Genomic DNA, 14311 nt, shown 5'->3' with positions numbered 1-14311 from the left:
GCATATGCAGCTCTTAGTGTTATGTGGGGTGCATCCACATTCTATCCATCCATCTATCCATCCATACACTACCTGTATGGCTCTGAGGATGTCACATGGGCTGCAGCTGTGTATTGGGCCGCGGGTTGAGAACCACTGGTCTAATGTATGGCAGGTATATATTTTTGAAATGAAAATTTAATGAAGATTTGATCATAATGCCATAAAGCAGGTGATAAATAGCCAGCAGCTTACAGCTGTCTTTTCATTCCTTACTTTAAAATCACTTTTGAACCTTTGGTAAATTTCTTTGCTTCCTGATATTTCAATGTTCAACATTTTAGGAGCCTTGTTAAGGCTCACAAAGATGGAAGTTTATCATGTAATTTTTAAAAAAATAAAAATTTAAAACCTATTGAATTATCCCCAGCATCATTAATTTCCTAGTTTGTCCTGTCTATGTCCTTTTCTACAAGTCTTATCTTAGACTGTGAGCTATTTGGGGCAAAACCTCTTCCTCCTTGTGTACTGTACAGCATTGAGCACATTGTCACTATTACAACAGTAACTTCTCAATATGAAATGCATTTTATGTGACCTGGTTTGATCAGAGGAGAAGTAGCTTTACCAGTTGGGTTTGACTAAAATATATATTGTGCTTTTATATCCTATACCGGAGGTTGAAATTGTTTTATTTCCTAATGTTTGTGAACTTATATTCTCCATTTAATGAAGGACTATGGGAAAGGTTATTGTTTCATCTTTTCCTTTTAACTTACATTTTCAATATTTTGATCACCATCTTTGAGGTTCATATACCTTGTATGTCAGCTAGGGGACTGCTGTGCTTCCCGCCTGCTATACTGACAATCTCATTGTTTCATGTACAAAATTAATCTACTATTTTTTCTGGCTGAAATCTTCATCAGTGGATGGTTTAGGAGCATGTCCTGAAATCTGGAAAATTTCTTTGGTATTTTGTTCCACTCAAAGCAGCGATGCTTGCTGAGAGAGACTTTGCTTTGGTTTTAGCAATGCCCTCAGCTAGTTTTAATCAATCATTCTAGTTAAAATCTAATTGGTTATGCGTTGACATGAGGATGTTTCATAATTAATTGTTTCTATATAATTTATAAAATCAATATAGATAATAAATTTTGTTTTTTGTTTGGTCCTTGGGTGCCTCATGGCTCAGTCTTGCTGTTATCATGGCAGGCATCTCTTCCTGAAGACATTTTTGTTCTTTGTAAGGTCTTTGTTCAAGCTGATAGGTATCCATTAAGTATTAGTACCTTTATCGAGCATGGCTTTGGTGATGGGGTATTCTTCCATTGGAGCAGAAATGGTTCCCTTAGAGTACAGTTGCTGTAGGAGTCCTATTCCGTCCTGTCCTGTCCTCTATAGGTTCTCATACCACTCTCCATCACCATAGTATGTGAATGCGTTTCAGTAGGGCATTAAGTAATGCAATTAAACATCTATCACGTGGCATGTGTTCTCTCTTTGGGTATGTCTACACTGCAATTAAAAACTCATAGCTAGCCTATGCCTACTGACTTGGGCTCAGGTTCTGGGGCTGTTTAATTCCAATTTGGACTTCCAGGCTGGGGCTGCAGCCTGAGGTCTGGGACCATCCCACCTCACAGCATCTTAGAGTCTGGGCTTCAACCCAAGCCCAGAAGTCTACACTGCAGTTAAACAGCCCCTCAGCCCAAGCCTTGCGAGCCTGAATCAGCTGTCAAGGCCAGCTTTTGGTGTCTAATTGCAGTGTAGACATACCTGTTGTCTCCCCAGGTGAAGAAGGGTGTGCAGTCTTGATTTGCAGCGCTTTTTGGTAGGGTGGTTTCTTGATTTTAAATATATAGGGGTGTGTGTGTGTGTGTGTTGGAGAAGGCAAAGTCAAAGAAACTCACTTTGCACCTGCAGTGAAAGATGGTGTGGTTTGTGATGGTGGTTCATTCCACAGTCTTAGAGCAGCCCCCATGTAAGTTGTCTCTAGCACAGAAGATCTTTACCCTTATTGTAGAGAATTCCATTGTGTCAGAAGAGCAAAGTTATTGACCACAGTCTACCTTTTCTGATACACTAAAGAAAAGTCACAAGTTTAGTAGAGGATGTAGAAGGTGTAGTGAAACTAGGCAACCTTTCAATCCATTATCATAGTCCCTACATTTTCTGTCTCAAAGCCAGAGAAACAGTAAAATTTAAGCAGAGATGATTAATCTATTCAGAGTAGTCTCTACCTGTTAATAGCATTTAATTTTCCTATTATTTCATGGTGACGGGATGGGAGCGAACAGCCAGATTTACAGATCACTTTCTCTATACAACTGTTTTCAGTTAAGTATTCAATGGATGTGGTGTTTTGCATCAGCATTTCATTCTTTTAATATATATTTGTTTGAAGGCCCTGTCCTAATTGTAACGCAAAACGTGTTTAAGACAAGTTAATTTTCTTTTTGCATTTTCATTTTGGGTATACCAGAAACTTTCTCTTTTGATTCCCGTTTTTCAGGTAAAGGGTTTAATAATTCTGTGTTGCACAGAAAACCCAATTTCATAGGCCTCTTCCTTTAACTGTTTTCTTTGAGCTCTTATGTAACTTGTAGTATTATAAGGTTACTTAAAGGGGGTGTGAGAGACAGCTTTGAGTACAAGATCCTCCTGAGTACTGACAAGAGTATACCCTGTGTGTGAAACATCAAAATAGTTGTAATGAGTGACACTGGTTATTACACATGATTGCATTTATTGAATTTCCTCTCTTTCAGCAAAATAAGTTGGTCCAATAAAAGATATTACCTCACCCATCTTGTCTCTGCATTTATTAAGTAATGGAATTTTAAATTTTCATGGTACAGGCCATGTCCGGTATCTTCCATTTCAACAGTAATTGAGGAAATTAATGCTCTGGAACACATCTGATGTAAAACTCATAATATACTGTGTGGAATCTAACATTATAACAGTAAAACACCTTGGTGCACAGTAAAAACAAACGTGTTTCTATGCTGTTTTAATAACTGAGCCCATGGTACTGGAGACTGGTGAACAGGCTTCTGTAGCAGCAGGTGCTCTGTGTGTGGGCAGACCTCATGCTGCCTTGTAGAGTTTGCACAAAACATGAGGCAATTACTGAGCTCAGATGTTTGTGTGCAAGGTGCCTGGTTCTTAAAAGTAAATCACAGCCCTTTGAAACATTGCAAAGCTAAACACGTACCACTTTATTGCACTCTACAGGGCTCTTGAGTTTTCTGCAGTAATAAAGAGAAGTTGATGTAACATCTGCAATAAAACAATAGGAATGTTATTGAATTTCCTAGATCTTTGATGTAAATATTAATAGATCTAGTTTTGTCTCTTTTGCTGTTTCTGACATGTTTGGAGATTTGAGGGAGGGAAGAAGACTTGGAAAGGGAAAAATTTGGCAATCTGAAATGAGGCCAGGTCATTAAAACCTTCTAAGAGAGCTAGCTTTGTGGAGCTGCCTGTGTGAACTAGGAAACACCTGTCAATATCTTTCGTATAGTGCAGGCATGAATAGTGCTAATTAATTGTACACTGGCCACTGAACACCTAGGATGGTCCTCACAGTACAGTCCACCCAAGAATTATCACAGGACATCACTGCCAGTGCAGTCTTGTTTGTCTGACGTTCTTCATAGGATGTTATTTGAATCAATGTCTAGGAAATTATTGGTTTAAAATAAAAAATACAAATACACTGGGCAGAAATCTTGAAGAGGGGCAAGCTTGAAAATTCTATTTGTTTCTGAAAGCTCCCAGGCTGTGTCTGGTACACATTTCCTTGCCAGGTCTTATTGAGCCCCTTTCTAAATAATTTATCAGTTTGCCATTGCTTGAAGTATTTCTTCTGATTAAATTTAAGACTTTGCTTTATTGCTGTGTAGCTACATAAATTTGTGTGCTGCAGGAGGGGGAAAACACTTCAGCTGTTGTTTCATGTGCAAAATACTGCAGTTAAATAACATTTCAGTCATTTCATTGCAAGTCTCAAATGAAAGTTTTATTGGGAAAAGGGAGTAGGAGATTACAAAGCTGCGGGCATACAGTGAAGAATTTCTCTCTCTGAAAAATTTTCCTAACAAATTAGAATTTTGGCAGTTCAGCTTGGAGATAATTTAGGTGGTGGTGAAAAAAATGAATTGGGGAAAAAGCAGCCTTTTCTATACACTGCCACCCTCCTCTCCTGGAGCAAAATACTTGATAGGCTTACTTTAGAAATTCTTCATGTACTCAGTAAAAATATTTAGATGAGAGAAACTGATTAAACTTAAATGGTATGTATTCTTCCCTTCCTTCTCCTCACAGGATACTGACACCATCTGAAATGTAATGATAGGGAATAGTCAATTACACCTGTAGCAGCTTGGTCTATGTGTGAGGACAGAGTGTGGTGAAGGTTTAAATTTTGCTGAGTGAGATGATTGGTGTTTCTGTTGGCAACAGTGCATAAATACACCAGGAAAATCCATCATGCAGTGCAAAGGGGATGAACTTCCCTTAGCTTAGTTCCCTGTGTGAAAAACCAAGAGACATAGTTGAGCATGCAGTAAAGTGGGAACAATAGACTTCTGATTGTTGACAGCACTACTGCAGTGATGTGTTTCACCAATATGCAGACACGACTGTGGCCCCCTTCTGTACAGAGTCTGCTGCTACATGAATAAAAAATTGGAAGTTCATCTAAGCACAGCCTGAGGCTTGAGTTCTTGTTTAAATGTTTTGAAGAATTTTTGTGACAGAGAGAGATGATTGTGGAGCAGAGGGGGTCATGTGGGAGGGTGAGAAAGAAGGGCAGCTTGCTACAGTCATGCTTTACAATTTAGTATTCCTTTTCTGATGCCCTTGCTTGAGAGAACACAAATGTTTTTCTGCAATGTCTTGGCTGGAGTCCTCTGAATCGGGCTAGAACTGCCTGGGTATAAAAAGCACTAATTCCCCATTGTAGTTTGGCTGTTAAGCATGTAGCATTATACAGAAACTGCATTGTAAAAAGTCTTCCCATAGTCACTGACAGGTTCTCATAAGTGTGCCGAATATCACCGCTTGCTCTAGTTGTAATGATCAGATCTTCAGCCTCCTGGCTTCTACCCTTCCCTGGACGCCGAGGTCTGCTTACTTCATATTGTGTATGTATTTGTGACAAATTGCAAATGAGGATGTGTAGCCAAAGGCAAAATTGTAGGCTGGATGGCACACAGTTTACATAATTCAGGATCTGATGTGAAGTAGTTTGCAGCATATGCTCATTAAATTTGCATGAATTTAGATTTTTTTTCTTTTTGATTGACTGTGGTTTTTGACTTTTTTTCTTTTAACTCCAAACTGCTCAGAATACTCGGAGTAATGTTGGCTCCAATATATGTTTTGTTTGAATTTCACCCTTGTTTTAACAATGCTCCTTTTCTCTCTTCCCACCCTGCACTTCTGCAGTGCAGTCACTATTCAGAGTCACTGAACTGTGCTCCTGAATCAGAGGCTTCTGCAATACCATACTTTATTCCCACACAATAACTTCTTCAACTCCTTGCAGGCCAAAAAGTGATGTTTAATAAGTGTTTCTGAATAAAGGTCAGGTTAAGAAACCTAGTTTAAAATAATTCTCCACATTCCTGCACTGCCACTGCGTCACATTAGTGACACACAGAAAATGAAATTTCATATCTGTGTGCTCCCTTATCATAACTAGACTGAGCAATTTGACCTTTTAAGAACTTTATTTTCTGTGTGTGTGCGCGCGCAGTGTGGCACTCATTACTACTGTGCTGAGTACCCTAAATGCTACAGCTATATACTAGTAGGGCTTTGCACAGCCATCTGGAACACTGAGATTCAGGAGTTTGTGCAATTCCCTCATGTACTCCCTGGCAATGATGAATGTACAGCAGAGGCAGTAAGTTTGATCAAGCAGGGAAGAGTACTCTCATAAACTCCAAGGCCAGAAGGGATTTTCATGTTCATCTAGTCTGACCTCCTGCATAGCACTGGCCATAGAACTTCCCCCAAATAATTCCTAGAGGACATCTTTTTGAAAAACATCCAATCTTGATTTAAAAATCAAGTGATGGAGGATTCACCATGACCCTTGGTAAATTGTCCCAATGGTTAGTTATCCTAACTGTTAACAATTGACACTTTATTTCCAGTTTGAATTTGTCTAGTTTCAATTTTCAGTCATTGTATACCTTTTTCTGCTAGACTGAACAGTCCATTATATTATTAAATATCTGTTTCCTATGTAGATACTTACAGACTAATCAAGTCACCCCTTAACCTTCTCTTTATTAAGCTAAATAGATTGAGCTCCTTGAGTCTGTCACTATGAGGCATGTTTTCTAGTCCTTTAATCATTCTTGTGACTCTCCTCTGAACCGTTTGCAATTTATCAGCATCCTTCTTGAGGGTGTTGTCCAAGAGTGGCAAACCCTTTGGAGTTGGTGTTGGCCAGAATGTTGTTATAATTTAGGGCCTCAGAAGCAAGGAGATGGAATTATTCAGGCAAACCGATTTTGTAGAGGTTGGTTTGCTGATCTTAGCATCATGTTTGCAACGCTTAGACTTCACTAGTTCAAATCCCAGCAGGTGACTCATCTCTTTGTTCTTCTTATTGAGTCCTTTCCGCTCTGTATGCACACTAAAGATCCCATGGTGGTATTTGTAAGACGAGGAAAATTTCTTCCTTCATAGATTTTCAGTATCTTGATTGCTGCTCTTTATTCCTGAGGTGATTGCATTTTACTGGTGATGTATCTACATTTTATTCTGTGCTTGTGTGTGGCTTTTTATTCTTGTTTTTTATGTTTTGCTTTGTTTTTTGAGTTATGTTTGGTTTATGAAGGTGCTAACACTTGGTTTATTATGTATGGGAAACAGTCATGCTTGAGTGATATTTTTAGTGCCATTGTTTGCGGGTGGTTTATTTAACTTTGACATTCTTTTTAATTTGATACTTAGCGACCATGGCAAAAATAATTGTGTATAAATAAAATAACTGTATGCCACTTTGGGACCCTTCAGGATGAAAGAGTCTACCAAAATGTTTATTTTTTTAAAAATGTCACGTGATTGAATAAATGAACCAAAAATGTGTTAACTTAGTGGTTCTCAGTGTGTCTGGAAAAGGCACCTGCTGGGAGTGACCAATGGAGAGCTGGTAGTCACATGGTTCTGAGTGTTTTCTTTGTTTCCTGATGTTGCTTTTGAACTTGCCACACAGAGGTTAATGTTGACTGTCAATGGGAAGGGAGTTAATGGAGATATAGTCTTGGGACTAAGATGTAGAGTACATTATGAAAAAATTTGAGAGCCTGTTAACTTACAGGTTGGAAATCACAAGTAGTAAGTGAGGAAAGTCAAACTTGGTTCACTTTCTTTTTATTCACCTGGAATATAAAATCCCCAACTTTCCTTTTTTGGTAGAGGAGTGTGTGAAAATTCAATGAGCAGAACTGATTTAGGAACTCTCCGTGTTTCCTATGCAGTTCATCCATGTACTTGACTTCCTCACTCTTTTCCTGTTGGGCCCACAAGTTTTTCTAGGCAGTGACTCTAAAGTTGCAACAACTCTAGCCAGCTTTAGACACCTTGTTCGTTACATTGGCTTGAAGCATCTCTTATCTCATCCAGCAGTAGTAGTGCAGAATTCTGTGGACTATGAGAATTCTGTGTTTGTGTTTTACTTTAATCACCAATATGAAGGCATTAAGATAACCAGTATTCATTTTGATCATGCTAATACAACAGAGACTGTAAAAGCAAAAGCTCGTTGTCCAACCTCAGAGAGAGAGAGAGAGAGAGAGAGAGAGAGGATACACTACTGGGCTTTGCTTGTGATTGCAATTCACTGAACAAATAACATATTTAACTCCTGGACGGTCTAACATCAAACTGCTTTGTAACAATTGCACTGCAATATAATAGCCTATTGAAAATAACAGAATTTATTTTTTATTTAGCTTGTGGTTACTGTTTTTTGGCTCTCTCAGGAAGTTTAGCATTTTTAGCTCCACACCTAGTCGTGTGTGCTTGGTATTCTCAACGTGGTTAGAAGTACAATCTGTATTGCAGTTGGCACTAGCAAGCACTTTACTTGACAGACTCAGAAGCAAGGAGCCAAAGATTGAAATTGTACTAACCTTTTACTCCACAGTTGGACCAACTGGAACTGGGTTGAGTCATGATGGACAGGGATAGAAGTATCTGAGCATGTGGGTGCAAGAGAAAGGAAAGGTTGCATTGCCTCTGTATCTGTTTTGTGGATTGAGGACTCTATCTGCCATAGTTCACTATCACTAACTTAATGTACAGATTTCAGAACAAAAATCAAACCTAATGTGCATTTGAGCCTTGGTATTTCCTGTACATTGAAGCTAACTGCAATGGCACCACAGATCAATGAATGTTCTACAATCATTGTTAGAGCGCAGAGCCTGAGTGTGTGTGTTTTCTAAACGAGCACTCTTATCTCTGTGATGTGAATAGACATTGGCCCACACTGCTTGAGCCTTGGAAACGAGCCAGTGAAAGGTGTAATGGTGTGAAGCGCTCAGCAAGCGAACTGTTTCAAGTGAGTACACTGAAAAGTGTGCAGATGAGCTGCAATCATCATGCTGTCCAGCCTCATGCTTCATTACTCTGTTACTCGGCTGGGAGAATGCCAGAGCTCCCCAGCCAACTCTTCTCTCTCACAATGGAAACGTGTGTGAGCAGCAGCCTCACCTCGTATTCCAGCTGTAGCAGACTTTGCTTCAAAAAGAGTCCAGCAAATAAATAGATTTAGTGTGTATCAAAAACAAAAGGGCTCCACAGTGGAGAAAGGAGTTTTTTGAGTAAACATGGTAAAGGAATTGACCTGGCAAAAGGATCAAGTTCCAGGGCTTCGAGGTGAAATACAATAGGAAGGTGACCTCATCTGAGGATAGGTGTGTCACACAAGGTCACTTTCTGTCAATCCAGCCAGAGCACATGTAGTAAAACTAGCTGTGGAATGAGTAACAGGGAAAGGCCAGTTGTAAAAAATGTGGTTTTATTCCTTCAGTGAAAGTGCGTTTGTATAAAGGACTATTGGCAAAGGTAGTTAAAAATGTTTTTTTTTCATAGTCTGCGTTGATTTGGGAGAGGGAGAAAGCTGGGGTCCTGCTATGTTGTCATGGTGGCATCTCTGCCTTTGCATAGAGATTAATACTGCTGCAACCGATAGACAAAATTTTGGTGTTTCCATTTAAAGGCCTTTCTTGTATTGAGTTCAGCATTGTTTTTAAATCATGTACTAAACTGTCTGAATCATTGTAGGGAATAGGAGATGTTAACCTGTCCCTGGGTTTCAATCACACTAAAATCTGTAGCTTGTCATCTGTGGAACATGTATTCCCCCACCCCACAACCCCTTCTGCCTTGTGAAGCCAAGAGCTATGAGGGCCTTTCATACTTCTCCTCATGATAATGAACAGTCTCAAAACCCAGTCAGTTTAAACACTGCATGCAAAAAAATTGATTTCCCCCTGCTTTTAACCCTGACTCAAACATGTGGAAGTCATTGAGCACAGTATTGATTTTTCTGGTTCAGGTGCTACAATGTAATCACCTTCCTTCCTGATTCCCCCTTTCTCTCCCCTCACTTCTTTGAGATATTTACCTTCAGTAACAGCATGGACATATTTTGATGCTGAGGGATCTGTATTGAATATTTATTAGAACTACACCTGATTGACCTTCAGTGGAGGAGGAATTGCCTGTGGCAGCCAAGAGTGTTAATCAGGGCAGAAGTGTGGTTGAGTTCAGAGGACCTGGAAGGCAGAAGATAAAACTAGTTCTTAATAATGGCATTGGGAAGGGTGGCCTAGGCCAAATTTTGGCATTCAAGCACAACTCTGGATCTTCCTTCTCTTTTTAATAGTCATTAAGGACTGTCTGTGGTTCAATATTACTAAATGCTGAAGACAGTGTTGCTGCCCAATGTCTTCAGGTCTATTGCCTTATGCTGTTCCCATGTAGATTCTCCGTTACTCTTGTTACTGTGGCTTATTAAAGGGCAGACAATGAGATCTCTGAGCTCACTTGTCTGAGAGATCTAGAAATGTTATGGCCCTTTACACTCTATTTGGCCTGTATACATTTTATAAATATATATTTAATGGCTTGTGCCCTCTTGTCATTGAACTCAAGTGGGTGGCAAGACCAGAGGGAACAGAGAGATGGGTAAGAAAGGAGTGTCAAGATCTAAGGGGTAGACTCCAGCACTCAGTATTGAATTTGTAGTAGAACAGTGGCCTGAGGGAATTGGGGAAATCAAGTGCTAATCCCAGGTATGCATTGCCTGTTCCTGTTACACTTTACATAAAATGGAAGTGACAAGGTGGGAGTGAGGTAATATCTTTCATTGGACCAACTTTTGTTGGCGAGAGAGACAAGCTTTTGAGCCACACAGAGCTATCAGGTCTGTGTAGCTCAAAAGCTTGTCTCTCTCACCAACAGAAGTTGGTCCAATAAAAGATTCTACCTCATCCACCTTGCCTCTCTAATATCCTGGGACCGACACCGTTACAACTACACTGCATACATAAAATGAAACAGTCAATTACAATAATTTAAAATAGTTGACATTTAATCTTTTCTAAGTGACCTGTGCCCAGGAGAGAGATTCTTCAATAGCATCTGTCTGTCATTGCACTTAACTGTACAATTTTTCAGGGAAGGTTTTTGTAGCCAGTATCATATGATGTGCTTTGTCTCTTGGAACTGGCATCTACCAATGAATCAAGGTCTTTGGGGAGTCGGGGGAGAGGAAGCAGTTGCTCATATAGTACTGAAAAATTGCATATTTTTTGTGTGCCATGTCTCTCAAAGGAAACAGTGATGCTTTTCCAAGTATGTCTGCAGTTGGAGTTGGGCCTGATTCCCAGCTCGCATAGACGTACTCGTGCTAACGCTCATTGAGCTAGCATGCTAAAAATAATATTGTAGCCGTGATAGCATGAGCTAGCCCCCCCCCCAAGTATGTACCCAGAGGGACCAGGCAAATTGTACTCAGGGCAGCTACCCAGTGCCACAGCTCACTGCTGCCCGTGCTGCTGTGCCTACACTACTATTTTTAGAATGCTAGCTCAATGAGAGTTAGTGCGAGTATGTCTCTGTGCGCTGGGAATCGCACCCCAGCTCCAAGTATTAGACATAGCCTCTAATCAACCCAGGTTTCTTCTTTGTCTCTTGTGATCCCCTGCCAAACAGTTGTCTTAATTTTAAAGTTAATGCAGCCAAGATATTTGAAGCTGCATCATTTACCCCTTTCTCCATGTAATCTGTTGTTGATGCTGTTGTACCCATCATTAAATATCTCTGGACTTTGATATGGTTTCTGAAGTTTCACTCTCCTTGTGTTGCTTCCCTCTTCCTAATTAACTGGTGTGCTGCCTACTGTACATCAAAGGCTGAGCATTTCCTGATGAGTAACTAGTTAAGCATGAAAGCTAATTGAATACATGACCTAATTATTGGATCGTCTCCAAGTCATTGCTCTTCCTTTATTTCTGTAGGGTTTTTCTTTTAAAACCACAGCAAACATTAACTACTATTGCAGGAGAAATCCTGGAGAATTCCCAAGGGAGAAAGTATATGGAAAAAACTTGCCTTTCATCTCCCCAGTGCACATCCTGGGAAAATCTGATTTTGTTAAACAAGGTTCCCAGTTATATACCTTGGTCTGCTATCAGATGCTGTCACAAGATTGCAAAGCTTTTATTATTTTATTTGCTAAAGGTCTATTGAATTTAGAGAACATGATGAAGGCATTTATCACTAATGTAAGCTCTGGTAAAGCTTGACAATATAGACTATTGCTGTTTTGCAAAAGGTTTGAGTTTTCAGTTGTCAGCGTAAACTGATACTTTCTGATGAAAAGCTTGCCATAAGAGTGCAATCAACAGATATGGTTGTCAATAACCATTTTACCCCTCTCCTCCCATCTGAAAAATTGTCTTGGTACTAATCTGAACCTTTGATTATTAGCTGTATGCTACTATTTTTTTTAACCAATTTCATGCTGGCAGAGTTGATAGCCAGGAATGCACAAATCATGAGTAGCATTGAAATATGAGCGGAAAGATAACTGAATCCCTTCTTCTATCTCTTGGGAATGTGCTGAAAATTAAGGATAAATTTTAGTTTGTGAAGATTCAGTTTGAGCACAGCAATAGCTGTTCACTCCACAGGCCTGCCTAAATGGAATGTCTGACTTGTAATTCCTTTGTGTAAACATACAGTAAACACTCACAGCTGTTTCCATGCATTTGTTCTATGTAGTTGCCAGTGCTGTGTGGATTTCGAATAGGTAATACATGAGGATTCTACCTTAAATTAAATTAAATTTAAAAGTTAGGAATAAAGTAGCCTATGGCAGAATTTCTTTGCCATTGTTTAGAACCATTAGGAATACTGAACCACTTATGCCTGATGCCTTGTCTACATGCACAAGTTATGCCGCTTTTATATACTAGGATGGTTTAAAGCAGTACAACTCCCTAGTGTGGAGACATTGTTGTTAATCTGAAGGTACCTTATAGCTATCTCTGTAGGGAAGAGACACCTGTATGCTGATATAAGTGTATCTACCTTAAGAGTTATATGGATTTTAACTATTTTGGTAGAAAAATAACGTAAGATAAATTTTGAATATACTTAAAAATAAAATCACTTGGACACTATAGAAACAAACTACAGAAACATGCACTTTATGCATGTCTCTGGATCTCTTGTGAAGACTGGAATCTCAAAGCAAGAATCCAGTTAAGTAGATCAAAGATGATGGAGGATGCTTCTTCCACAACTGTGCTGAGAGGAGCTGTGGAGGCAGAGAAGCGTCCTCAAGCTGATCTTTGTACTATTCCACAGCAATGACCTGGCATCCTGGAATCAAGTCAACAAACTTGCAAAATCAGTTTAATGGGAAAACCTCTTGGTCTTGCCATGCTGCTCTCAGCTGCAGATACTGCAGGCAATGTGACCTTGACATAGAGAAATCTGGGACAAAGGGGAAGTTGGTACCAAAATCTCAAAAAGAGCCCAGAAACCAGTAAGGAAAAGGCAGCTTTCTGAACTAGAAGATTAATTATATAAGCATTTATTACAATAATGAGTCTGTTTAAGTTAAAGCAGCTTTTTGAAAAGTAGCAGACTTTCCCAGTCACTAAATAACTCAGCCAGTCAGCTGTTGGACAATGCTGACTGCCTGTCATATACGTTCTCTTTAGAGACCATAGCTGAGTCACTGCTGAACTGAGGATCTGAAATGGTCTAGTGCTATTCTTGGACAATCACAAACAACTCCTTCGCAAATAGCACATTCTTTCAGATTTGCATTTTAAGAAGGGTTCACTTGGCAAGGAAAAGCTCAGAAAATAATCCACTTCTTCCCATTTGATGTCTTGGTATCTTACTTTTGGAGAAGAATGGGTCCACCTCACAGTGGTGGGGGATTATGAGGCTTAATTAATGTTGATAAAGTGCTTTCAGTTCATCAAATGGAGGTGGATTAATAACAAAATAAAGTGACTAATTTTGGAATGCTCTATCACAATGTGGAAGCCTAGTGGCCCTGCATGTCTCTTGTTTTGTCTCATTACTGACTTTGACTTTCATATGTGAAGGCTCCATCTTCAGTAAGCAATAATTCTTCTGGTAGGATCTCGGAATCTGAGAGGAACCAGGTTTGGGTTGTATCTATGTCTGTGCTGATGCTAGGCATGTAGCCCAGCACTCAGTGAGCAAGAAGTCAGCACCTAGCCATACGTTTTTATTCTTTTACAATTTCACTGGAACAATGGAAAAAGTCAAGAATCCAAGGCTAACAGTTAAGGGTCCAGATCAACTTGAACTTTGGCCCTTTCCACACACCTCTGTTTAATTTTGGAAGGACCCTCATGAGTTACCGTTTGAAACACGAGTATTCCCTATTGCGATTAGATGCTGTTTACTTGGAGGACTTTACTGGGGTCTGTTGTTAGTGGCTTGGATAGTGAAGTAAAGAATATGCATATAAAATATGCAGACATCAAGCTAGGAAGGGTTGCAAGCACTTTGTCAAGGTCATTCTGAATTCTAATTCTGTCCTCCAAATTGGAGAATAGGTCTGAAATCACCAAGATGAAATTCAGTGAAGACAAATGCTTCTTGGCCTCATGGCTAAGAGGGGTGAAAACATAGTTATATTTAGGAACAAAAAAACCGTCATTTGTAAGACACAAGAGATAATTGTTCCACTCTACTTGGCATTGGTGAGGCTTCGGCTAGTGTACTGTGTCCAATTTTGGGTTCC

At 39.6% G+C, this 14311-nt stretch overlaps 1 protein-coding gene across 4 annotated transcripts in view; it reads left to right on the top strand.

The window, feature by feature from the left end:
• Positions 1-14311, top strand: part of RPTOR (regulatory associated protein of MTOR complex 1) — a 273244-nt gene that overhangs the window by 45250 nt on the left and 213683 nt on the right. The gene's annotated exons all lie outside the window — the stretch shown is intronic.

Source organism: Mauremys reevesii, linkage group 15 (genome assembly GCF_016161935.1).
Source record: "Mauremys reevesii isolate NIE-2019 linkage group 15, ASM1616193v1, whole genome shotgun sequence".
In the NCBI taxonomy this organism is placed as follows: domain Eukaryota; kingdom Metazoa; phylum Chordata; order Testudines; family Geoemydidae; genus Mauremys; species Mauremys reevesii.
Note: the sequence above shows the minus strand (reverse complement) of the source record. Positions and strands in the feature narration are given on the sequence as shown.